Genomic DNA, 24,705 nt, shown 5'->3' on the forward strand with positions numbered 1-24,705 from the left:
ACTGTCTGGGGCAGGAGACCTGGTGTCCCCCTGCTCTGGGCTTTGTTCCTGGGGTGATTCTGCCCTTAGGGAGCGGGGAGATGCCCTGGCCCAAACGCCCAGGGGTCTCTTCCCTGCATCACTGCTCAGCTTTGAAATCTGTACCTTGGCCACGCTCTGCACTTGGTCACTCATGTGGAAGAAGAGAGGGAGCAGGCCAAGTCGCACTGTGTTCTTCATCTCCCTCTTGTCGTTCCACACCACCATCTTCATCAGGTCTCTGAAGAGGTTGATGGAGATCTCTCTCAGCTGGCTCAGCTCCTGGGAGGGAGCAGCACAGTAGGACCTGAGCACCAGCAGCTCTCTGCCCACGGGGAGCAGAAGCTCCTGCATGGCTGATGGGAGGGGAGACGCTCCAGGGCGGCATTGTGCACGCTGCAGTTGTGGCCAGATCTGCAGCCCTGGGTGCGTGAAGGGACGCTCAAGGGACTTGCTCAGTCAGTGCCTGTGCCTCAAAGTGCCGTCCCAGCATCCCCCAGCAGCCTCAGCAGCCATGGTGGGGAGGAGCTGTGGGAGCAGCTGGCAGGGAGAAGCTGGGCTGGGCTGCCGAATGCAGAAACCATCCCACAAGAGCCCCGGGGAGAAAGGAGAGAAGCCCCTGCTTTGAGTGGCTGGGCTGAAGGGCAGCTGTCATTGTCCAGTGCCCATCCGTGGGGCTCAGCCTTATACATCAGCCTTACGTCATCAAAGAAGGGCAGGAGAAATTTTGCCAGCGGCACGGCAATGGGACTGGCCTCCTTCCTCTTCAGTCGAGCCATCATGGTTCTGAAGATGGCCAGAGCCTCGATCGTGATGGCCTTATTGCCGTTCTGGAGGACCCGCATCAGGTCTGGCAGCATGACCTTCATTTTCCTTGCCTGTATGAAGAAGAGAGTTGCCCTTTTGGGACGAGGTCCATGTGTGGAGAGCTCCCCAGGCAGCCACCAGGCCCCACCATGGCAGGAAAGGCCTTTGGAGCAGGCACCCCAGCGCCAGGCCAAGGGCACCAGGGTGTTTTTCCGGTCACTCACAGCCATTCTAACGAGGCAGTGGTCCCCCAGGTGTGTGCAGAAGAGCCTGGTCTTTGCGTCCCGAAGTTGGATGAGCAGCTCCTTCAAAACGCTCAGCAGGGTCTGGGGCACGGAGAACATCACCTCCCACAGTGCCAGGGCAGTGCTGCAAGAGAGCGCTCTATCAGCAGGGCAGCCTGGGCCACAGCAGCGTGTCCGGGCTCCGCGCTGCAAGACGCCTGGGATGCCCTGGGCAGCAGCAGAGGCTGAGCTGGTGCTCCCGTGGGGCTGGCAGGAGCGCAGTGGGGGGCTCTGGGCTGGCTCGATCAGCTGTGGCTGCTGCGGGCCTGGCTGACCCCAGCGCTGGAAAGCGTGCTGGGATGGAGGGTCCTGCTCCTCGGGGGTGTCCTGCAGGATTCCTTGGCGCTGGCAGCCAGAGCGTCTCCGGGCCCCTCTCCCCACAGGGAACAAGGCCTCATGGCTTTTGGGGCCGGTACCTGTCTCCTGGTGGAGCGATTGTCAGCAGCGTTGAGACCACCTCCCCAGGGCTCCTGTTGGCCATCAGCAGAAGCAGGGACTCCACGCCCTGCCGGGCTGCTGTCGTGCTGATGCTCTCCAGGTTTTTGGGGATGCAGCTCGTGATCTTTGGCACCTGGAGGGGACACAGGTGAGGATGGTGCTGCCACTGGAGTGCAGCCATTTCCTCAGCTGCCCTTTCCATCCCTCTCTGCCACCTTCAGGTGACTTCAGGTGCCCGAGACACCAGGGGTGGGGAGGAAGAGAGGGATGGAGGGAGGAACAAGGCCTGACAGGGCCGAAGGACAGGGCGATCTAACCACAGGCCACTTACATCCACCAGCCAGAGTTCAGGGTTTCCCGTGACCACGTCCAGTGGGTTTCTGGCCATCTCCTTGTCAAAGGTGCTGGAGTCGCTCATGGCCTCGATGAACACCAGGACCATGTCTGTCCTCTCAGAAGGCTGGAGGTATTCTGCAAAGAGCTAAGGGAGGAAGGGAGGCAGCGAAGCCAAGTCACACCGAGTGCCCCGGTGCTGCTGCGTAGCCGGGCAGTGCCAACAGCCCTGCAGAGCCGCCCGGCGGTGCTGCGGCAGTGCCCGCAGCAAAGCTGGCAGCAGGGGCGGCAGTGACTGCTGGGGAGGAGGAGAAGAGAGGCCCGGGGAGAGGGAGGAGGGTTGCGGTCATTGCGCAGCGTGCTGGCCCTGCCGTGAACCAGGGCTTGCTGGTGGCCAGCAGGACTGGGGCTGCTGCTGGGACACTGGAGAGCAGCCCTCGCATCGTCCCTGCTCGGGGACAGCAGGAACCCTCTCAGCAGGGACAGGGAGGCCACGCCAGCCCCCTGATTGTGGAGGCCTTTGCTCTCACAAGTCCGCTGCTGGTGCCACAGCCAGGAGGGACAGCAAGGGGGGAGCTTGTTACCATGGCAACGTGAGTGGTGCTGGGCGAAGAGCGCAGGGAGGCGGCCTTGGCTTCCCAATCCCCTTGGAGCTGTGCGTTCTTCTCTGGCAGTGTCGCACCTAAAGAGCGGGGCAAACGCAGAAGAGTGGGTAAGACACAGCAGCTTCCCCAGCATTGGAAAGAGCTGTGAACTTGGAGTGGCTGAGGAGGGAGATTATGACCCAGGGTCTGGGGAGGAGGTGGTGGAGAGCGGGGCCACGGAAAGGCTGACCCGCCTCCACTGTACGTGTGCGAATGCTCCTGGCCCTGGAAACTCCAAGGCCCTAGAGCTCTGCATGCAGTCCCACAGTTCAGTCCGCCATGGCCGGAATAACGGTGACGTGGGGGACGGCTCGCATGGCCGCAGTGCTGCGGGGCAGGGATACGGGCCCCTCGGGAGAGATGGGAAGATGATCCTGAGGAGCAGCTCAGCTACACGGGACCATCAACAGCCTGGGACAGAGTGTGGGGGTCAGGAGCAGGGCCAGGGCTGGTGACATGATGGTGGTGTCTCCAGCAAGCAGGAGAACCATTCATTGCAATGCTCAGGAAGATTAGCAGAGGTATTGGGTGATGTTGGTGTGCAGGGGGATTCATCCCACCACAGCTTCTCTTACAGTGTTGCTGATACTTGACTTTGAAGAGGGAATAAAGAGCATCCAAAGCCAAATGTCTGATCTCTTCTCCCCTGGATGACAGGAGCAGGACAAGATGTCCCAGCAGCTGTCCGAGGATTGGGATCTGGGTCGATGCGTAGAAGGCTTGTCTGTCCTCATTGGGATCAGCCTGGCCAAGGGAGGAGGAAGAACAGAAGGGTTGAGGGCACCTGGGGATAAAGCCCTGAACCCAAGGGTGTGCCCAGGGCTGGATGCAGGCAGGTCAGAGCTTTGCAGGGCCCTGTGGGCCCCATCTCCCTGAACAGCCCCACACAGGCAGAGCTGCCAGACCTGGCCTTCCCCTGTGCTCCTTGGGCAGTCCCAGCCGACACAGGACTGGGGCAGAGGTGGGTCCTGCCAGAGCAAGGTGTGCCTGGTCCTTACCTTCACTAAGTTGGACAGTAAATGGCTCAGCATAGCGATCCTGCCCATAGCCCTCTCCTGCACACATGCTCTGCTGGAGCTGGTGAAGGTCATGAGCATCTGGGGAGAGACAAGCTGCTGGAGAGCCCTGGGAGCAGCCACCACTCCAGCAGAAGCTCAAGTCCTGGGCTGGACTGGCCCAGTCCATTAAGGCTTCCCCTGGTCTTGAACAAAGCCTGTAGTGAGGTTCTTGCCCTGGGGTCCCTGGCAGGCTTGGGGCACAAGCCCCAGGCCAGCCCTGTGGCCAGGCAGGAAGGCAGATGCCACCCTCTGCGGCCACTGTGCTGCAGAAGAGCCTGGAGGACAGCCCCTGGTTCTCCGGGGAGGTGGGCACCCTCCCGGCAGCGCTCTCTGCACGGCACGGGGTGGGACTGTCCGCTCCAGAATGGACACCCCGTCCCCCAGGGTGAGGAACAGCCCTTGCGAAGCCCAGACTTTGCACACTCCAGACCTGGAAGTTATTGTGCAGCAGCTTTCTGACTCTGGAGACACGACACCGGAGCACCAGCCTAGTTAGCATGTTGTCCATGGTTTGCATGGTCTGCAAGAAGACAAGGAGTTGTGGTCGTGTTTCCTGCCATCCCTCTCACCCCCAGGGGACTGATCTGAACTCCCAGCACTGAGGGACGACTCCTGCGCTGCTTCGCTGTGCCTGGGAGAGACCCAGGGACAAATAATCTGCTGCGGGCAGAGCAGCCTGCAAAACTGGACATGGCCAGGCCCGCCGGCAGGGGACCAAGGGATGAGGGTGGGACAGCAGAACTGAGACCCTGCCCTGCTTGGATCTCTGTAAGTCTTCTTCCTCCTTCTCCCACTCGTGCTGCAAGCCTCTCCATGCTTCCCCGTCCTCGCTCCCCTTCTCATGGTTTCTATGTCACGCCGCTGTGCCCCAGGGCACTGGCCTGCACGGCCCTGCCCGGCAGCAGGAGCGTCCGGAGCTGCCGGCTGGTTCTCCAGCTTTAGGGTCCCCCGCAGCAGCCCGCTCTCCTCAGCTCTGCACACCCAGCCAGTTGCGCCGCCCAGGCAAAGTCAGCTTCACCCTCTGCCCTACACCTCACCTGCAAACAGCCAACTCTTCAACTGACAACCGTCCAAAACCCACCGACAAACTCTCCAAATCTCAGCCTTTCGCTTTCAACTGCTGCCTCTAGTGCATCTCACAGACAAGCCTCCAAAATGCCCTCAGCCTGCAATAATACTCCAGCACTGATCGCCTGCGGGAACAACCGCCACAATACCATGCAAACACCAACCAGTTCTGGCACAGAAATATCGCTTTCTCCTCAAGATTCCACCTACACCAACTGCTGACAAACACACGCTGTCCTCACCAAAGCCAAACGCTGCAACAACCAGCGACAACTCAAATCTGCGTGTGCGGCGCAAAATCGCAGGTGTGAGCTAACGCAGAGCTGGGCTTGACAGCTGCAGAGTGTGCACCCTGTGGCTTAACGTGGCCAGTTACTGCCATTCTGCCTTCTCCCTGGGAGAAGCGCATGAGCACAGGCACAATGCGAACGGTTTGGATCTCCGGGCCTCTGAGGGCGAGAGTAATAAATGTGATCTGTGTGTGGCGCAGGAACTTCCCGTCCACTTGCTCCTCCATTCAGTCAGGTGCTGCAAGAGAGGGACAGAGAAAGAAATAGTTAGGACCGGATTAACAACCTCGTCATCCCTGTCCCCAAACCTGCAGGCATCCTAGGAGGCCTGATCTAAGTTTTGCTCTTCTCCCTCTCTTTGCTGGAATACTTCACTGCACAAATTTCTGTCATGAACACTCTCTTAACCAGCCTGATGTGTTCATAGTTCCCAGCCCAGCATCCATTCCTCAAGGTACCTCAGCATTTCCCTTTGAAACCAACCTTAGTGCCATCCCGTCCCTGAGCTATCTCAGCATTGCCCACTGCAGCCTCCCCAACGCCATCTCCTCCCTGAGGTCCCTCAGCCTTTCCCGCCCAAGCTCCTTCCGCGCCGTCCCGCCCTCAGGCTCCTCCGCCGCTCCCGCCGTTCCCCTCGTTCCCGGCCCCGCCCCGCGGCAGCGCCGCCCCCGCCCCTCGCGCCCCCCTGGCGCCCCCACGGCGGCCCCGGCCCCGCCTGCGCCGCTCCCGCCCCGGCGCTGCCCCCTCCCGCTCGCTTTCCTCCCTCTGCCCTGTGTCCCCACGGGCTCCCCCTCCGCCCCACGGCCCCGCCCGAGCCCCGCGCAGCGCTCAGCCCGGGGCTCCCTTCCCTCACAGCCGCCCGCGTGTTTCCCCCTCGCCCCTTTCTCGGCCCGGCCCGGGGCCGCGCTGTTGCGGCTGCCTGCCCCTCGCCTTCCTCCTGCCGAAACCAGCCCGTCCCTCCCCCTCCAGCCTCCCCCCTTAGCCGGGACCGGGGCGGCCCCGTCCAGTCTCCCCGGTGTCCGCCCGCCCCTCGCTCACCCCCGGCCCCGCAGCTCCTCGCGCGCTGCTCCCGCTGCCGCACCGGCGGCACGCGCTCCTCGGCCCGCGAGCTTCTGCAGCGTGGCCCCGCCCATCCCGCGCAGGAGCCAATCCCGTCCGCGCCCGCCACCGGACCCCGCCCCCCCTCCCGGCCCGGAGCCGCCGGCGGCCGCAGAGCGGCGCTGTCCGCCCGCAGCGCGGCCCCGGCCCCGGCGGGTCAGCGGAAGCGGGGCCGGGAGCGCTCGGGCTGCGACTGCCCGGGACGGCCCGGGACCGAGGGCTCCGCCCTTGATACAGCATCCCAGATACAGTATACTAGATACAGAATCCTAGATACAGTATCCCAGATACAGCATCCTAGATACAGGATCCTAGATACAGCATCTCAGATACGCCTGGCAGCTCCACTCCTCTCCAGGATGCATCTGCCACTGCTGGTGGGACAGCGCCAGGCAGATCAGTCACAGACGTGTCCCTGTCTTTTGGGATGTGTGCGACCAAGAAGGGAGCTCTTCATCCAGGCCTTGGTACCTGACAAATCTCCCTGGGACCCTGAGCTAAACCCCAACCCTAACCACTTCCACTGACACCACTCCCTAAGCCCTAACCCTAACACTTACCCATCCCTTACCCTAACCCTAATCCTAACCCCTGCAGTTAAAACTTACCCTACACCTATCATTCACCTAAAACTAACCATAACATTAACCTAACCACCACCCTAACCCTACCTTTTGCCCAAAATCTAACCTAAACAAAACCCCCCATAATCCTAAAACTAACCCTAAGCCTAGCCTTACCCAAACTCTTACCTGAAATATCATCCTAATGTGACCTCTAACCCTAAACCATAACCCTAGCCTAACCCTAAAACTAACCCTAACCCATCATATTAACACTAGGCCTAAACCAAACACTAAACAAAACCAAGCCCTAACCCTAAATCCTAACCTGCAACTCTTACGAATGACTCTAACCCTGAAGTATCCCTAATTCAAACCTTAACCCATTAACGTAGCGCTAATGCTATCCCTACCCCTAACTCCTAAAACTAACCCCTTACACTAATCCTAACAACTTACACTAACACTACCCCCTAACAACTAACCAGAATTCTGACCCTAAATGCCAAAGCCAACCTCAATCTCTCATATAAATCTAAAACCTAACTCTGACCATTCCACTAACACTACTGCCTAACACTAACCCTAACCCTAATGCTAACCCCATCCCTAACTCTAACTAAATCTAAAGCTAAAACGTAATCCTAACTCTAACTCAAAACATAAAATTAACCCCTAACGCTAACTCCAACCCTACATTCTAACCCTCTTCTAAACCTAATCTAACTCTAATCCTTACCCATCATCCTAACCATAATCCTACCCTTTACACCTAGTATTAAAACCTAACCCTGACTGCTTACACTAACACTGTTCACTAACTCCACTATTCACTAACTCTAAAGCCTAATCCTAACAGTAAGCCTAACCCTAACCTGAAAATTAAGCCCTAACCCTCTATCAAATGCCTAACCCCAAGCACTAACCATAAGCCCTTACCCCTAAACCTTACTTGTACTCAAATCCTGACCCTGACTCTAACTCTGTTCCCTAACCCTAATCTAAACCTAACCCTAAACCTTATCCAACACTAACCCTTATCTAAATGATAACCCTAGTGCTAATCCTAACTCTAAATGCAATCCTAAGTCTTGCACCCCCGGCTTACACGGCTGCAGCCTTCCTGCTGCTTTAGCTCACGCATCTTTCTTCCTTCTAACTGCACAGCAGTTCACACTCACAAACGTTCCGTGCTCGTTGGCATAAGAATATCTGCAGAAGAATCTACAAACATTACAAAGATATACCATGGACCATAGCTTTAGCTGTGCCAACACCAGATACAAGAGATACTAAAACTCTTAACCTTGATCCCCAAAAATCTACATTATCATCACATTTTTATTCATATACATGCAAAATGTGTTTTTCTCATCTTGCTCTTCTGTGATCTATTATCATAGATACATTGGGCTTTAAGAGAGTTAATAGTCCCTAAATACACAGTCCTCCAACAGCATTAGAAGGAATTCCTGGCCAGGCTCTGTCTCCACAGATCAAGAATACACCATACAGGAGTTTTCGGGGTCGCTGTCCCACATTATCAACAACACCCCTTGGACTCTTCTGTGAGGCATTACACCATCGAGTTTCATTTCTGTAGTCATCAAGGGTAGCATTAACATTTTGCAGTTTATCCATTCACGTTCTCGTATATTGTTCTGACACTTCTCACAAACCAGGTTGATACAAGCGTCCACAGGCATAGATGCCAGCAATTTCAGTTCCTGTGGTTCGATATCTGCTTCCAGGAGGCAATTAATCCAAAGTGCCATGTTGGTATTATTACAGTTCGTTGCAATGCCTCTGCATCGACCACTATTTTGAAACAGTCGTGTGATGCTGCTGTAGTCATCAAGGAAGACACCAACCACGCATGTGTGGAACGGGTTTTCCGGAGGCATCGTAGTTAGGCATATAGAGTCCTGGTTAGTCATGTTGGCTAAAGTAATCCACATGTTAGTCTTTGTCTGTGTGGGCATCCAAAACACAGCAGCTGTAACAATCATTGTCAGGAAGATAACACAGGTTTCATGTTTCGTGCCAGCAACCGTTGCGGCCCTTGATCTGTAAAGACACAAGCATAACCTCTCCCCCAGGTTATCAATTGATGTGGCCTTTTCCATTGACCATTAACTAGTGATTTGGCCATAACTAATGTAGGTTCTTTCTGATTTAGCGTGTTTTTGGGTCACACTTGCAAAGTGGTTCATCACAGGGCAAATTTGGGCTGCACCACTTAGATAGAAGGGATTCATCACATACAATGCTTTTGACAATTGGTTTTGTGGTGGTTTCCCTACTTCTCTCCCCTTTTTGTTTTTAAAAAACCAAACCAAAACAAAAACACAGTTCAGAATCAGATACGTGCGTTGGACCTTGACTACGTACTCAGAATCACAAATCAAATTTAGAGGTTCCTCCTTAAAAAGCTCTAAGTAATTTAAAGCTGTGCCAAGTTCTGCTAATTGGGTTGAACCTCCAATAATTTTTACAGAATGATGCCAATTGTTATCTTCACACCAAACCACTACAGCTTTATGAGACTTCCCAGAACCATCAACAAAAACTTTGCAAGTATGTAGGATCAGACCACATGCAAGTATGGCCTATGACCTGATGTTAAAGACTTGCAGGTTCTGCGGCAATTTACATTTAGGCATGCCAAAAGCTGTGGTGTTCAGAAAACCAGCTAGTGAAATTTATAGAGACATAGATTACAAATAAAAAAATATCAGAATTAAATTTCACAGATGGTACATATATGACAAAAGGATCATGGCCTATTAAGACTTAAATTCATTCCCTGCATTTCTTGATCAGAGTAACAATCAGTATATCAGTCTGTTGGCAATCTCATCATACTGTCCCACAATAGCCACAGGTTTCTTCTTTGTTGTAGCTATAAACAGACAAATCTGCAAGTCCAATCGAATGCAGTTGGCCTGTAAGGTTTTCATAAATTTATTCCTCAAAGTTTCTAACTCCATTTTGGCTGTCATATTTATTGGATTTTTTTTTTTTTTTTTTTTTTTTTACCTTTTTCCTTCCAGATCAAAGTCCTGTTTCAGATCTATTAGTGTAGTATTTGCTTTATTGCAACATTGGCTGTTAATACTAGTGGAAATACAGCTGTCGAGGGTTAAGATTGCGGGGTGACAATAAAACCCTGGCAGATGTATTGTTAACCTCCTCTCCCCCCCACTTCCCCCGTTTTCCCCCTCCCTCTCCCCCCTTCCCACTCAGGACAGGCGATCGGGAGGGAAAGAAGAACAGAGAGAAGAGAGTTGGAAAAATTAAAGATGTTTTACTAATGCTACTAATAAGAATAGAGAAAATAATACAAAATATACCAAACCAATCTTGAAAGTCTCAGCAACTGCAGAGCCAGCACCCAAAGTCCTGGATTGGACTCGGCAGCCAAGCGGAGCTGGATTCAGTCTGTCACTAGGCCTCAGTTCTCAGGGACGACCAGCCAGATCCTCTCCTAAGGTCGGTCATAAGGAAAAAGGGAAGAAAAGGGACGAGATCCTCGTGATCTCCCACTTTTATATGAAGTATTCACATGAATGGAGTGTTATACACAGTTGGTCAATTTCTTAGTCACTTGTTTCTCGTCGCCCCTCTGGCGAGATGTCCATCCATGCTTATCAAAAGCCACTTGGTTGGTCAACACCAGGGGATCAACCAATCGAGCTGGGCCTGCTCAATCGGGAATTCTTCGTACTGCGGAAGGAGATAAAGTTTCTGTAGTAGACATGAAAAACATGTTAGGAAAGGCAGTCTGCGTTCCTCCTGCCTCAGGCAAAGGCAAGCCCATTCGCGGGATTGTTTTTGCCCAGGGACCTGGCAGCACCTGGTGGGTGATGCTTAAGGATGGAGAAGTTCGGTGTGTACCTCAAGGGGACTTGAGTTTAGGTGAAAATATGCAATACTGAACTGCATGATGTGAACTGCCATACTAACAGTGTTTAATAAGTGTTTTTCAGATGAAAACAGTGATGATGAAACCAGAGCTAGCTTCTTCGAGTGGCGCCTGACAAATTCCTCAAAGTCGATGTCTTTAACCCAAACACAGTGGTCATGAGATGCACTTGTACCATTTTTTCCTGCCCTGGGAGACTGTTGTGACAAAATGAACTTAATGAACTTTTTAAAGGATGGTCCACTGATTAATTACTCCTGTGTATATATGTACATATGTGTATATATATATATAGTAGTAGTGATTAATTAGATTGTATTGATAGATTGTATTGATAAGGTTTAAGTATTCAGTGAATGGCATATTATAAGGGGTGGAATGTCCTGGTTTTGTTAAAAAACAAGTTTCTCTTTCAGTGAATTTTGCCTGTCAGCTAAAGCCTTCATATTAACTGCATTTTCCTGGAGAACCAGACCCATGTTTTGGTAAACATAGCAATGGAATGCAAACTTATTGATAAGCATGGATGGACATCTCGCCAGAGGGGCGACGAGAAACAAGTGACTAAGAAATTGACCAACTGTGTATAACACTCCATTCACGTGAATACTTCATATAAAAGTGGGAGATCACGAGGATCTCGTCCCTTTTCTTCCCTTTTTCCTTATGGCCGACCTTAGGAGAGGATCTGGCTGGTCGTCCCTGAGAACTGAGGCCTAGTGACAGACTGAATCCAGCTCCGCTTGGCTGCCGAGTCCAATCCAGGACTTTGGGTGCTGGCTCTGCAGTTGCTGAGACTTTCAAGATTGGTTTGGTATATTTTGTATTATTTTCTCTATTCTTATTAGTAGCATTAGTAAAACATCTTTAATTTTTCCAACTCTCTTCTCTCTGTTCTTCTTTCCCTCCCGATCGCCTGTCCTGAGTGGGAAGGGGGGAGAGGGAGGGGGAAAACGGGGGAAGTGGGGGGGAGAGGAGGTTAACAATACATCTGCCAGGGTTTTATTGTCACCCCGCAATCTTAACCCTCGACAGCTGTATTTCCACTAGTATTAACAGCCAATGTTGCAATAAAGCAAATACTACACTAATAGATCTGAAACAGGACTTTGATCTGGAAGGAAAAAGGTAAAAAAAAAAAAAAAAAAAAAAAAAATCCAATAAATATGACAGCCAAAATGGAGTTAGAAACTTTGAGGAATAAATTTATGAAAACCTTACAGGCCAACTGCATTCGATTGGACTTGCAGATTTGTCTGTTTATAGCTACAACAAAGAAGAAACCTGTGGCTATTGTGGGACAGTATGATGAGATTGCCAACAGACTGATATACTGATTGTTACTCTGATCAAGAAATGCAGGGAATGAATTTAAGTCTTAATAGGCCATGATCCTTTTGTCATATATGTACCATCTGTGAAATTTAATTCTGATATTTTTTTATTTGTAATCTATGTCTCTATAAATTTCACTAGCTGGTTTTCTGAACACCACAGCTTTTGGCATGCCTAAATGTAAATTGCCGCAGAACCTGCAAGTCTTTAACATCAGGTCATAGGCCATACTTGCATGTGGTCTGATCCTACATACTTGCAAAGTTTTTGTTGATGGTTCTGGGAAGTCTCATAAAGCTGTAGTGGTTTGGTGTGAAGATAACAATTGGCATCATTCTGTAAAAATTATTGGAGGTTCAACCCAATTAGCAGAACTTGGCACAGCTTTAAATTACTTAGAGCTTTTTAAGGAGGAACCTCTAAATTTGATTTGTGATTCTGAGTACGTAGTCAAGGTCCAACGCACGTATCTGATTCTGAACTGTGTTTTTGTTTTGGTTTGGTTTTTTAAAAACAAAAAGGGGAGAGAAGTAGGGAAACCACCACAAAACCAATTGTCAAAAGCATTGTATGTGATGAATCCCTTCTATCTAAGTGGTGCAGCCCAAATTTGCCCTGTGATGAACCACTTTGCAAGTGTGACCCAAAAACACGCTAAATCAGAAAGAACCTACATTAGTTATGGCCAAATCACTAGTTAATGGTCAATGGAAAAGGCCACATCAATTGATAACCTGGGGGAGAGGTTATGCTTGTGTCTTTACAGATCAAGGGCCGCAACGGTTGCTGGCACGAAACATGAAACCTGTGTTATCTTCCTGACAATGATTGTTACAGCTGCTGTGTTTTGGATGCCCACACAGACAAAGACTAACATGTGGATTACTTTAGCCAACATGACTAACCAGGACTCTATATGCCTAACTACGATGCCTCCGGAAAACCCGTTCCACACATGCGTGGTTGGTGTCTTCCTTGATGACTACAGCAGCATCACACGACTGTTTCAAAATAGTGGTCGATGCAGAGGCATTGCAACGAACTGTAATAATACCAACATGGCACTTTGGATTAATTGCCTCCTGGAAGCAGATATCGAACCACAGGAACTGAAATTGCTGGCATCTATGCCTGTGGACGCTTGTATCAACCTGGTTTGTGAGAAGTGTCAGAACAATATACGAGAACGTGAATGGATAAACTGCAAAATGTTAATGCTACCCTTGATGACTACAGAAATGAAACTCGATGGTGTAATGCCTCACAGAAGAGTCCAAGGGGTGTTGTTGATAATGTGGGACAGCGACCCCGAAAACTCCTGTATGGTGTATTCTTGATCTGTGGAGACAGAGCCTGGCCAGGAATTCCTTCTAATGCTGTTGGAGGACTGTGTATTTAGGGACTATTAACTCTCTTAAAGCCCAATGTATCTATGATAATAGATCACAGAAGAGCAAGATGAGAAAAACACATTTTGCATGTATATGAATAAAAATGTGATGATAATGTAGATTTTTGGGGATCAAGGTTAAGAGTTTTAGTATCTCTTGTATCTGGTGTTGGCACAGCTAAAGCTATGGTCCATGGTATATCTTTGTAATGTTTGTAGATTCTTCTGCAGATATTCTTATGCCAACGAGCACGGAACGTTTGTGAGTGTGAACTGCTGTGCAGTTAGAAGGAAGAAAGATGCGTGAGCTAAAGCAGCAGGAAGGCTGCAGCCGTGTAAGCCGGGGGTGCAAGACTTAGGATTGCATTTAGAGTTAGGATTAGCACTAGGGTTATCATTTAGATAAGGGTTAGTGTTGGATAAGGTTTAGGGTTAGGTTTAGATTAGGGTTAGGGAACAGAGTTAGAGTCAGGGTCAGGATTTGAGTACAAGTAAGGTTTAGGGGTAAGGGCTTATGGTTAGTGCTTGGGGTTAGGCATTTGATAGAGGGTTAGGGCTTAATTTTCAGGTTAGGGTTAGGCTTACTGTTAGGATTAGGCTTTAGAGTTAGTGAATAGTGGAGTTAGTGAACAGTGTTAGTGTAAGCAGTCAGGGTTAGGTTTTAATACTAGGTGTAAAGGGTAGGATTATGGTTAGGATTATGGGTAAGGATTAGAGTTAGATTAGGTTTAGAAGAGGGTTAGAATGTAGGGTTGGAGTTAGCGTTAGGGGTTAATTTTATGTTTTGAGTTAGAGTTAGGATTACGTTTTAGCTTTAGATTTAGTTAGAGTTAGGGATGGGGTTAGCATTAGGGTTAGGGTTAGTGTTAGGCAGTAGTGTTAGTGGAATGGTCAGAGTTAGGTTTTAGATTTATATGAGAGATTGAGGTTGGCTTTGGCATTTAGGGTCAGAATTCTGGTTAGTTGTTAGGGTGTAGTGTTAGTGTAAGTTGTTAGGATTAGTGTAAGGGGTTAGTTTTAGGAGTTAGGGGTAGGGATAGCATTAGCGCTACGTTAATGGGTTAAGGTTTGAATTAGGGATACTTCAGGGTTAGAGTCATTCGTAAGAGTTGCAGGTTAGGATTTAGGGTTAGGGCTTGGTTTTGTTTAGTGTTTGGTTTAGGCCTAGTGTTAATATGATGGGTTAGGGTTAGTTTTAGGGTTAGGCTAGGGTTATGGTTTAGGGTTAGAGGTCACATTAGGATGATATTTCAGGTAAGAGTTTGGGTAAGGCTAGGCTTAGGGTTAGTTTTAGGATTATGGGGGGTTTTGTTTAGGTTAGATTTTGGGCAAAAGGTAGGGTTAGGGTGGTGGTTAGGTTAATGTTATGGTTAGTTTTAGGTGAATGATAGGTATAGGGTAAGTTTTAACTGCAGGGGTTAGGATTAGGGTTAGGGTAAGGGATGGGTAAGTGTTAGGGTTAGGGCTTAGGGAGTGGTGTCAGTGGAAGTGGTTAGGGTTGGGGTTTAGCTCAGGGTCCCAGGGAGATTTGTCAGGTACCAAGGCCTGGATGAAGAGCTCCCTTCTTGGTCGCACACATCCCAAAAGACAGGGACACGTCTGTGACTGATCTGCCTGGCGCTGTCCCACCAGCAGTGGCAGATGCATCCTGGAGAGGAGTGGAGCTGCCAGGCGTATCTGAGATGCTGTATCTAGGATCCTGTATCTAGGATGCTGTATCTGGGATACTGTATCTAGGATTCTGTATCTAGTATACTGTATCTGGGATGCTGTATCAAGGGCGGAGCCCTCGGTCCCGGGCCGTCCCGGGCAGTCGCAGCCCGAGCGCTCCCGGCCCCGCTTCCGCTGACCCGCCGGGGCCGGGGCCGCGCTGCGGGCGGACAGCGCCGCTCTGCGGCCGCCGGCGGCTCCGGGCCGGGAGGGGGGGCGGGGTCCGGTGGCGGGCGCGGACGGGATTGGCTCCTGCGCGGGATGGGCGGGGCCACGCTGCAGAAGCTCGCGGGCCGAGGAGCGCGTGCCGCCGGTGCGGCAGCGGGAGCAGCGCGCGAGGAGCTGCGGGGCCGGGGGTGAGCGAGGGGCGGGCGGACACCGGGGAGACTGGACGGGGCCGCCCCGGTCCCGGCTAAGGGGGGAGGCTGGAGGGGGAGGGACGGGCTGGTTTCGGCAGGAGGAAGGCGAGGGGCAGGCAGCCGCAACAGCGCGGCCCCGGGCCGGGCCGAGAAAGGGGCGAGGGGGAAACACGCGGGCGGCTGTGAGGGAAGGGAGCCCCGGGCTGAGCGCTGCGCGGGGCTCGGGCGGGGCCGTGGGGCGGAGGGGGAGCCCGTGGGGACACAGGGCAGAGGGAGGAAAGCGAGCGGGAGGGGGCAGCGCCGGGGCGGGAGCGGCGCAGGCGGGGCCGGGGCCGCCGTGGGGGCGCCAGGGGGGCGCGAGGGGCGGGGGCGGCGCTGCCGCGGGGCGGGGCCGGGAACGAGGGGAACGGCGGGAGCGGCGGAGGAGCCTGAGGGCGGGACAGCGCGGAAGGAGCTTGGGCGGGAAAGGCTGAGGGACCTCAGGGAGGAGATGGCGTTGGGGAGGCTGCAGTGGGCAATGCTGAGATAGCTCAGGGACGGGATGGCACTAAGGTTGGTTTCAAAGGGAAATGCTGAGGTACCTTGAGGAATGGATGCTGGGCTGGGAACTATGAACACATCAGGCTGGTTAAGAGAGTGTTCATGACAGAAATTTGTGCAGTGAAGTATTCCAGCAAAGAGAGGGAGAAGAGCAAAACTTAGATCAGGCCTCCTAGGATGCCTGCAGGTTTGGGGACAGGGATGACGAGGTTGTTAATCCGGTCCTAACTATTTCTTACTCTGTCCCTCTCTTGCAGCACCTGACTGAATGGAGGAGCAAGTGGACGGGAAGTTCCTGCGCCACACACAGATCACATTTATTACTCTCGCCCTCAGAGGCCCGGAGATCCAAACCGTTCGCATTGTGCCTGTGCTCATGCGCTTCTCCCAGGGAGAAGGCAGAATGGCAGTAACTGGCCACGTTAAGCCACAGGGTGCACACTCTGCAGCTGTCAAGCCCAGCTCTGCGTTAGCTCACACCTGCGATTTTGCGCCGCACACGCAGATTTGAGTTGTCGCTGGTTGTTGCAGCGTTTGGCTTTGGTGAGGACAGCGTGTGTTTGTCAGCAGTTGGTGTAGGTGGAATCTTGAGGAGAAAGCGATATTTCCGTGCCAGAACTGGTTGGTGTTTGCATGGTATTGTGGCGGTTGTTCCCGCAGGCGATCAGTGCTGGAGTATTATTGCAGGATGAGGGCATTTTGGAGGCTTGTCTGTGAGATGCACTAGAGGCAGCAGTTGAAAGCGAAAGGCTGAGATTTGGAGAGTTTGTCGGTGGGTTTTGGACGGTTGTCAGTTGAAGAGTTGGCTGTTTGCAGGTGAGGTGTAAGGCAGAGGGTGAAGCTGACTTTGCCTGGGCGGCGCAACTGGCTGGGTGTGCAGAGCTGAGGAGAGCGGGCTGCTGCGGGGGACCCTAAAGCTGGAGAACCAGCCGGCAGCTCCGGACGCTCCTGCTGCCGGGCAGGGCCGTGCAGGCCAGTGCCCTGGGGCACAGCGGCGTGACATAGAAACCATGAGAAGGGGAGCGAGGACGGGGAAGCATGGAGAGGCTTGCAGCACGAGTGGGAGAAGGAGGAAGAAGACTTACAGTGCACTTACACAAGCAATACCACAAATAAACTGTAACAACAACCAGTAAAACAATTAACTCACGTTCCTGACAAGCTGCTTGATTTTCAGGAAGGCAACACACAGGGCGAAAGAAAAATTGCTGTGCTCCATAGCCTTTTCAAGGCATTTTTGCATCCCCGCTCTCCTAGAAAGGATATGTGAGAGGAACTGCAGTACTGCTGCTTCTTCGTTAGATATATTCTGCCCCATCTCCTCTCGCTCCCGGCTGCTCACCTCTTCAGGTGTCCGTTGCACCGATGTTGGATCCTCTGCTTTCCCACAGCTCCACGAACTGCGTCCCGGTCCCGGTCCAGCCGTGCCGTATGCAGCCGGGGCTCGTCCCTCATCCAGCAGTCGTCTCCTCGCCGTCAGTTCTCCATATGGATCACATCGGGGTTACCACTTGTGAGGGCAAAAATCACGGACTCCACACAATTCAATGTGAATTCAAGCTGAAGCCGTTTATTGCTTGCTACGTGTCCATCTCCTCTGCTGCCCACCCTGGAAATCCCTAGAAATCTCTACCAACCCACAAAAGGAGCAGCTTTGCTGCTGTTCAGATCGGCCAGCCAGGTGAACACGGGGCTCGGGGACACACCACAGGGCAACAGGGAGGTCCTGAGGGGACATGAGGGCAAAGGGGGGCCTGGAGGCACCCGAGAGCACCCAGGTGCCCAGGGCTGAGCGCAGGGTCACAGTGGGGCCCTTTGTGACCTCACTCTGTGACACCCACTGCCCTGCGTGTGCTCAGTGCAGCCGTGGGCCCAGCCCACACTGTCCGACAGGACGGTGACGGGACAGGGCGTGAGCACGGAGCTGGCGAGAGCCCCGAGCGTAGCCCCAGTCTTTCGGAGAATCCTAGAATCATTTTGGTTGGAAGCGACCCTACAGATCATTGCGTCCAACCATCCCCTATCTCTGGCTGCCCTCAGCAGACTCTGGCTGTGGAGTCCCTGAGCACAGCCCACATCTTTCCCCACTGCCCCAGGCAGACCTGCGGCACCGAGGGATTTTGCCGAAGGTTCTCCCTTCCTTCCCTTCATCCCACAGGATGGGAGAGAGACACCCCAGGCGTCGCAGGGTGAGCTGGGCAGACGGTCCCCCTGTCATCATCGGGGAGGCCTGGGAGGAGAGACCCCCCCAGCCCTCCCGGGGGGGCCTTGGAGGAGAGACCCCCCAGGCGTCGCAGGGTGAGCTGGGCAGACGGTCCCCCTGTCCTCATCGGGGAGGCCTTGGAGGAGAGACCCCCCAGCCCTCCCCGGGGGGCCTTGGAGGAGAGACCCCCCAGGCGTCGCAGGGTGAGCTGGGCAGACGGTCCCCCTGTCATCATCGGGGAGGCCTTGGAGGAGAGACCCCCCAGCCCTCCTGGGGGGTCCTTGGAGGAGAGACCCCCCAGCCTTCCCAGGGTGGCCTGGGAGGAGGTTTGGGATCCCCAGGAGGACAGCCCTCCAGAGGAGCCCTCTGAGACATCCCTGATCTGGCACCTGGAGATCGGTGAGTGAGGGGCGCTGATTGTCTGGGCAGGGTGGGGCCCAGAGATCGTTCCCCACTCGACACCAGGGTCACGGTTCCCCACACGCTGGCAGGGGGTTCCCACGGGTGGGGATTATGCTGCCTGAAGCCCAGGGCTGCTCCGAGCTGGGAGCCGGCCCCAGCACAGCCTCTGCGGGCAGAGGGGACCCAGCTCCTGCTGCAGGGCACGGGCAGCGAGGGGCAGCTGGGCGAGCAGGAGGCAGCCGTGCTGCGGGACGGGGACCTTTCCTGCCTGTCTGAAGCGAGTTCCTCACCCACTGCACCGGGCGCTTTCCCCGTCCTGCCTGGCTCCAGCATCGCAGCCCGTCTGCCGGGCACCCTGCAGCCCTGGCACGCACGGGGAGACTGTGCCGGGGCAGCGGGCGTGCGGCTGGACGGGGGGCAGATCTCCTTCTGCTCTGTCCTGCCTGCAAACCTCTCTGCAGCCCTCCCTGCTCTCCCCCTTTATTAGATGCCACCTGGTTGCCGGTGTATGAATTTGCAAAGGGTCACGTGGACTTCATCACGGCCTTTGTCAGAAACCCAGAAAAGGTAACCACAGCCGCTTTAAAGGCGGCTGTGCTGGCGGCTGCTGACAGGGGCTCTGCTGCGGGTGCTGGAGGGTGCTGGCTGGGCAGAGCTGCTGCTCCCAGGTCTCCACATGGCACTGCACCCCCATGCTGCGGTGCCCACTGCTCGTGTGTCCTGATTCTCACACTCCCTGTTTGCCTCTCTGCTCCCTGGCTCTAGGAGGAGAGCCAGAAGATGCAGTTTCTGCAGAGCATCTGTGCTCTGTGTGACACCAGCAGGGGCTCCAGCTTGTCCCTGGGCCTAGATCTCTTCTGCCAGATATTCCAGCTGGCAGACAAAATCAAGGTGAGAGGCTACCCAGCGGCTCTGGGGAAGGGCTTGAGGCCCCTGACACTGGCACCCAGTGAGGACATTGTTGGGCAGGACCAGGGGCTGGTGGCACTGGGTCCCATCCCAGCTGTGCTCTGCAGGTGCTGCTGGAAGTGGAGCCCAGGGACCAACTGCGCACGGTGCTGCGGCAGATCGCCATGCGTGCCGTTGCCGAACTGAGGTACTTGCCCATCCCTCCCGGGGACCCCTGCCCCCGAGCCCCATGTCCACCTGTACGAGGCCTCCACGCACTGCTCCCAGCACCAGTGTCTGACTGGCTTGTCTTTCTTTGCAGCCTAGTGGAGATGGTGCTGGAGGGCAAGGAGACAAGCCTCCTTGAAGCCTGCTTCTCCAGCATCTTCTTGCTTCCTCCAGAAGAGGAAATGCAGGGCCTGGACTGTGACCTCTACCATGTGGTAAGTGCTGGGAGAGCTACAGGAGCCCCCAGTCCCTCTGGGCTGCTCTCCAGCCACCCTGCACTGTGATATGACCAGAGATCCAAGCAGGGCAGGGTCTCAGTTCTGCTGTCCCACCCTCATCCCTTGGTCCCCTGCCGGCGGGCCTGGCCATGTCCAGTTTTGCAGGCTGCTCTGCCCGCAGCAGATTATTTGTCCCTGGGTCTCTCCCAGGCACAGCGAAGCAGCGCAGGAGTCGTCCCTCAGTGCTGGGAGTTCAGATCAGTCCCCTGGGGGTGAGAGGGATGGCAGGAAACACGACCACAACTCCTTGTCTTCTTGCAGACCATGCAAACCATGGACAACATGCTAACTAGGCTGGTGCTCCGGTGTCGTGTCTCCAGAGTCAGAAAGCTGCTGCACAATAACTTCCAGGTCTGGAGTGTGCAAAGTCTGGGCTTCGCAAGGGCTGTTCCTCACCCTGGGGGACGGGGTGTCCATTCTGGAGCGGACAGTCCCACCCCGTGCCGTGCAGAGAGCGCTGCCGGGAGGGTGCCCACCTCCCCGGAGAACCAGGGGCTGTCCTCCAGGCTCTTCTGCAGCACAGTGGCCGCAGAGGGTGGCATCTGCCTTCCTGCCTGGCCACAGGGCTGGCCTGGGGCTTGTGCCCCAAGCCTGCCAGGGACCCCAGGGCAAGAACCTCACTACAGGCTTTGTTCAAGACCAGGGGAAGCCTTAATGGACTGGGCCAGTCCAGCCCAGGACTTGAGCTTCTGCTGGAGCTTGAATTCACATTGAATTGTGTGGAGTCCGTGATTTTTGCCCTCACAAGTGGTAACCCCAATGTGATCCATATGGAGAACTGACGGCGAGGAGACGACTGCTGGATGAGGGACGAGCCCCGGCTGCATACGGCACGGCTGAACCGGGACCGGGACGCAGTTCGTGGAGCTGTGGGAAAGCAGAGGATCCAACATCGGTGCAACGGACACCTGAAGAGGTGAGCAGCCGGGAGCGAGAGGAGATGGGGCAGAATATATCTAACGAAGAAGCAGCAGTACTGCAGTTCCTCTCACATATCCTTTCTAGGAGAGCGGGGATGCAAAAATGCCTTGAAAAGGCTATGGAGCACAGCAATTTTTCTTTCGCCCTGTGTGTTGCCTTCCTGAAAATCAAGCAGCTTGTCAGGAACGTGAGTTAATTGTTTTACTGGTTGTTGTTACAGTTTATTTGTGGTATTGCTTGTGTAAGTGCACTGTAAGTCTTCTTCCTCCTTCTCCCACTCGTGCTGCAAGCCTCTCCATGCTTCCCCGTCCTCGCTCCCCTTCTCATGGTTTCTATGTCACGCCGCTGTGCCCCAGGGCACTGGCCTGCACGGCCCTGCCCGGCAGCAGGAGCGTCCGGAGCTGCCGGCTGGTTCTCCAGCTTTAGGGTCCCCCGCAGCAGCCCGCTCTCCTCAGCTCTGCACACCCAGCCAGTTGCGCCGCCCAGGCAAAGTCAGCTTCACCCTCTGCCCTACACCTCACCTGCAAACAGCCAACTCTTCAACTGACAACCGTCCAAAACCCACCGACAAACTCTCCAAATCTCAGCCTTTCGCTTTCAACTGCTGCCTCTAGTGCATCTCACAGACAAGCCTCCAAAATGCCCTCATCCTGCAATAATACTCCAGCACTGATCGCCTGCGGGAACAACCGCCACAATACCATGCAAACACCAACCAGTTCTGGCACGGAAATATCGCTTTCTCCTCAAGATTCCACCTACACCAACTGCTGACAAACACACGCTGTCCTCACCAAAGCCAAACGCTGCAACAACCAGCGACAACTCAAATCTGCGTGTGCGGCGCAAAATCGCAGGTGTGAGCTAACGCAGAGCTGGGCTTGACAGCTGCAGAGTGTGCACCCTGTGGCTTAACGTGGCCAGTTACTGCCATTCTGCCTTCTCCCTGGGAGAAGCGCATGAGCACAGGCACAATGCGAACGGTTTGGATCTCCGGGCCTCTGAGGGCGAGAGTAATAAATGTGATCTGTGTGTGGCGCAGGAACTTCCCGTCCACTTGCTCCTCCATTCAGTCAGGTGCTGCAAGAGAGGGACAGAGAAAGAAATAGTTAGGACCGGATTAACAACCTCGTCATCCCTGTCCCCAAACCTGCAGGCATCCTAGGAGGCCTGATCTAAGTTTTGCTCTTCTCCCTCTCTTTGCTGGAATACTTCACTGCACAAATTTCTGTCATGAACACTCTCTTAACCAGCCTGATGTGTTCATAGTTCCCAGCCCAGCATCCATTCCTCAAGGTACCTCAGCATTTCCCTTTGAAACCAACCTTAGTGCCATCCCGTCCCTGAGCTATCTCAGCATTGCCCACTGCAGCCTCCCCAACGCCATCTCCTCCCTGAGGTCCCTCAGCCTTTCCCGCCCAAGCTCCTTCCGCGCCGTCCCGCCCTCAGGCTCCTCCGCCGCTCCCGCCGTTCCCCTCGTTCCCGGCCCCGCCCCGCGGCAGCGCCGCCCCCGCCCCTCGCGCCCCCCTGGCGCCCCCACGGCGGCCCCGGCCCCGCCTGCGCCGCTCCCGCCCCGGCGCTGCCCCCTCCCGCTCGCTTTCCTCCCTCTGCCCTGTGTCCCCACGGGCTCCCCCTCCGCCCCACGGCCCCGCCCGAGCCCCGCGCAGCGCTCAGCCCGGGGCTCCCTTCCCTCACAGCCGCCCGCGTGTTTCCCCCTCGCCCCTTTCTCGGCCCGGCCCGGGGCCGCGCTGTTGCGGCTGCCTGCCCCTCGCCTTCCTCCTGCCGAAACCAGCCCGTCCCTCCCCCTCCAGCCTCCCCCCTTAGCCGGGACCGGGGCGGCCCCGTCCAGTCTCCCCGGTGTCCGCCCGCCCCTCGCTCACCCCCGGCCCCGCAGCTCCTCGCGCGCTGCTCCCGCTGCCGCACCGGCGGCACGCGCTCCTCGGCCCGCGAGCTTCTGCAGCGTGGCCCCGCCCATCCCGCGCAGGAGCCAATCCCGTCCGCGCCCGCCACCGGACCCCGCCCCCCCTCCCGGCCCGGAGCCGCCGGCGGCCGCAGAGCGGCGCTGTCCGCCCGCAGCGCGGCCCCGGCCCCGGCGGGTCAGCGGAAGCGGGGCCGGGAGCGCTCGGGCTGCGACTGCCCGGGACGGCCCGGGACCGAGGGCTCCGCCCTTGATACAGCATCCCAGATACAGTATACTAGATACAGAATCCTAGATACAGTATCCCAGATACAGCATCCTAGATACAGGATCCTAGATACAGCATCTCAGATACGCCTGGCAGCTCCACTCCTCTCCAGGATGCATCTGCCACTGCTGGTGGGACAGCGCCAGGCAGATCAGTCACAGACGTGTCCCTGTCTTTTGGGATGTGTGCGACCAAGAAGGGAGCTCTTCATCCAGGCCTTGGTACCTGACAAATCTCCCTGGGACCCTGAGCTAAACCCCAACCCTAACCACTTCCACTGACACCACTCCCTAAGCCCTAACCCTAACACTTACCCATCCCTTACCCTAACCCTAATCCTAACCCCTGCAGTTAAAACTTACCCTACACCTATCATTCACCTAAAACTAACCATAACATTAACCTAACCACCACCCTAACCCTACCTTTTGCCCAAAATCTAACCTAAACAAAACCCCCCATAATCCTAAAACTAACCCTAAGCCTAGCCTTACCCAAACTCTTACCTGAAATATCATCCTAATGTGACCTCTAACCCTAAACCATAACCCTAGCCTAACCCTAAAACTAACCCTAACCCATCATATTAACACTAGGCCTAAACCAAACACTAAACAAAACCAAGCCCTAACCCTAAATCCTAACCTGCAACTCTTACGAATGACTCTAACCCTAAAGTATCCCTAATTCAAACCTTAACCCATTAACGTAGCGCTAATGCTATCCCTACCCCTAACTCCTAAAACTAACCCCTTACACTAATCCTAACAACTTACACTAACACTACCCCCTAACAACTAACCAGAATTCTGACCCTAAATGCCAAAGCCAACCTCAATCTCTCATATAAATCTAAAACCTAACTCTGACCATTCCACTAACACTACTGCCTAACACTAACCCTAACCCTAATGCTAACCCCATCCCTAACTCTAACTAAATCTAAAGCTAAAACGTAATCCTAACTCTAACTCAAAACATAAAATTAACCCCTAACGCTAACTCCAACCCTACATTCTAACCCTCTTCTAAACCTAATCTAACTCTAATCCTTACCCATCATCCTAACCATAATCCTACCCTTTACACCTAGTATTAAAACCTAACCCTGACTGCTTACACTAACACTGTTCACTAACTCCACTATTCACTAACTCTAAAGCCTAATCCTAACAGTAAGCCTAACCCTAACCTGAAAATTAAGCCCTAACCCTCTATCAAATGCCTAACCCCAAGCACTAACCATAAGCCCTTACCCCTAAACCTTACTTGTACTCAAATCCTGACCCTGACTCTAACTCTGTTCCCTAACCCTAATCTAAACCTAACCCTAAACCTTATCCAACACTAACCCTTATCTAAATGATAACCCTAGTGCTAATCCTAACTCTAAATGCAATCCTAAGTCTTGCACCCCCGGCTTACACGGCTGCAGCCTTCCTGCTGCTTTAGCTCACGCATCTTTCTTCCTTCTAACTGCACAGCAGTTCACACTCACAAACGTTCCATGCTCGTTGGCATAAGAATATCTGCAGAAGAATCTACAAACATTACAAAGATATACCATGGACCATAGCTTTAGCTGTGCCAACACCAGATACAAGAGATACTAAAACTCTTAACCTTGATCCCCAAAAATCTACATTATCATCACATTTTTATTCATATACATGCAAAATGTGTTTTTCTCATCTTGCTCTTCTGTGATCTATTATCATAGATACATTGGGCTTTAAGAG

Source organism: Streptopelia decaocto (genome assembly GCF_964273445.1).
Source record: "Streptopelia decaocto genome assembly, chromosome: 2".
Taxonomy (NCBI): domain Eukaryota; kingdom Metazoa; phylum Chordata; class Aves; order Columbiformes; family Columbidae; genus Streptopelia; species Streptopelia decaocto.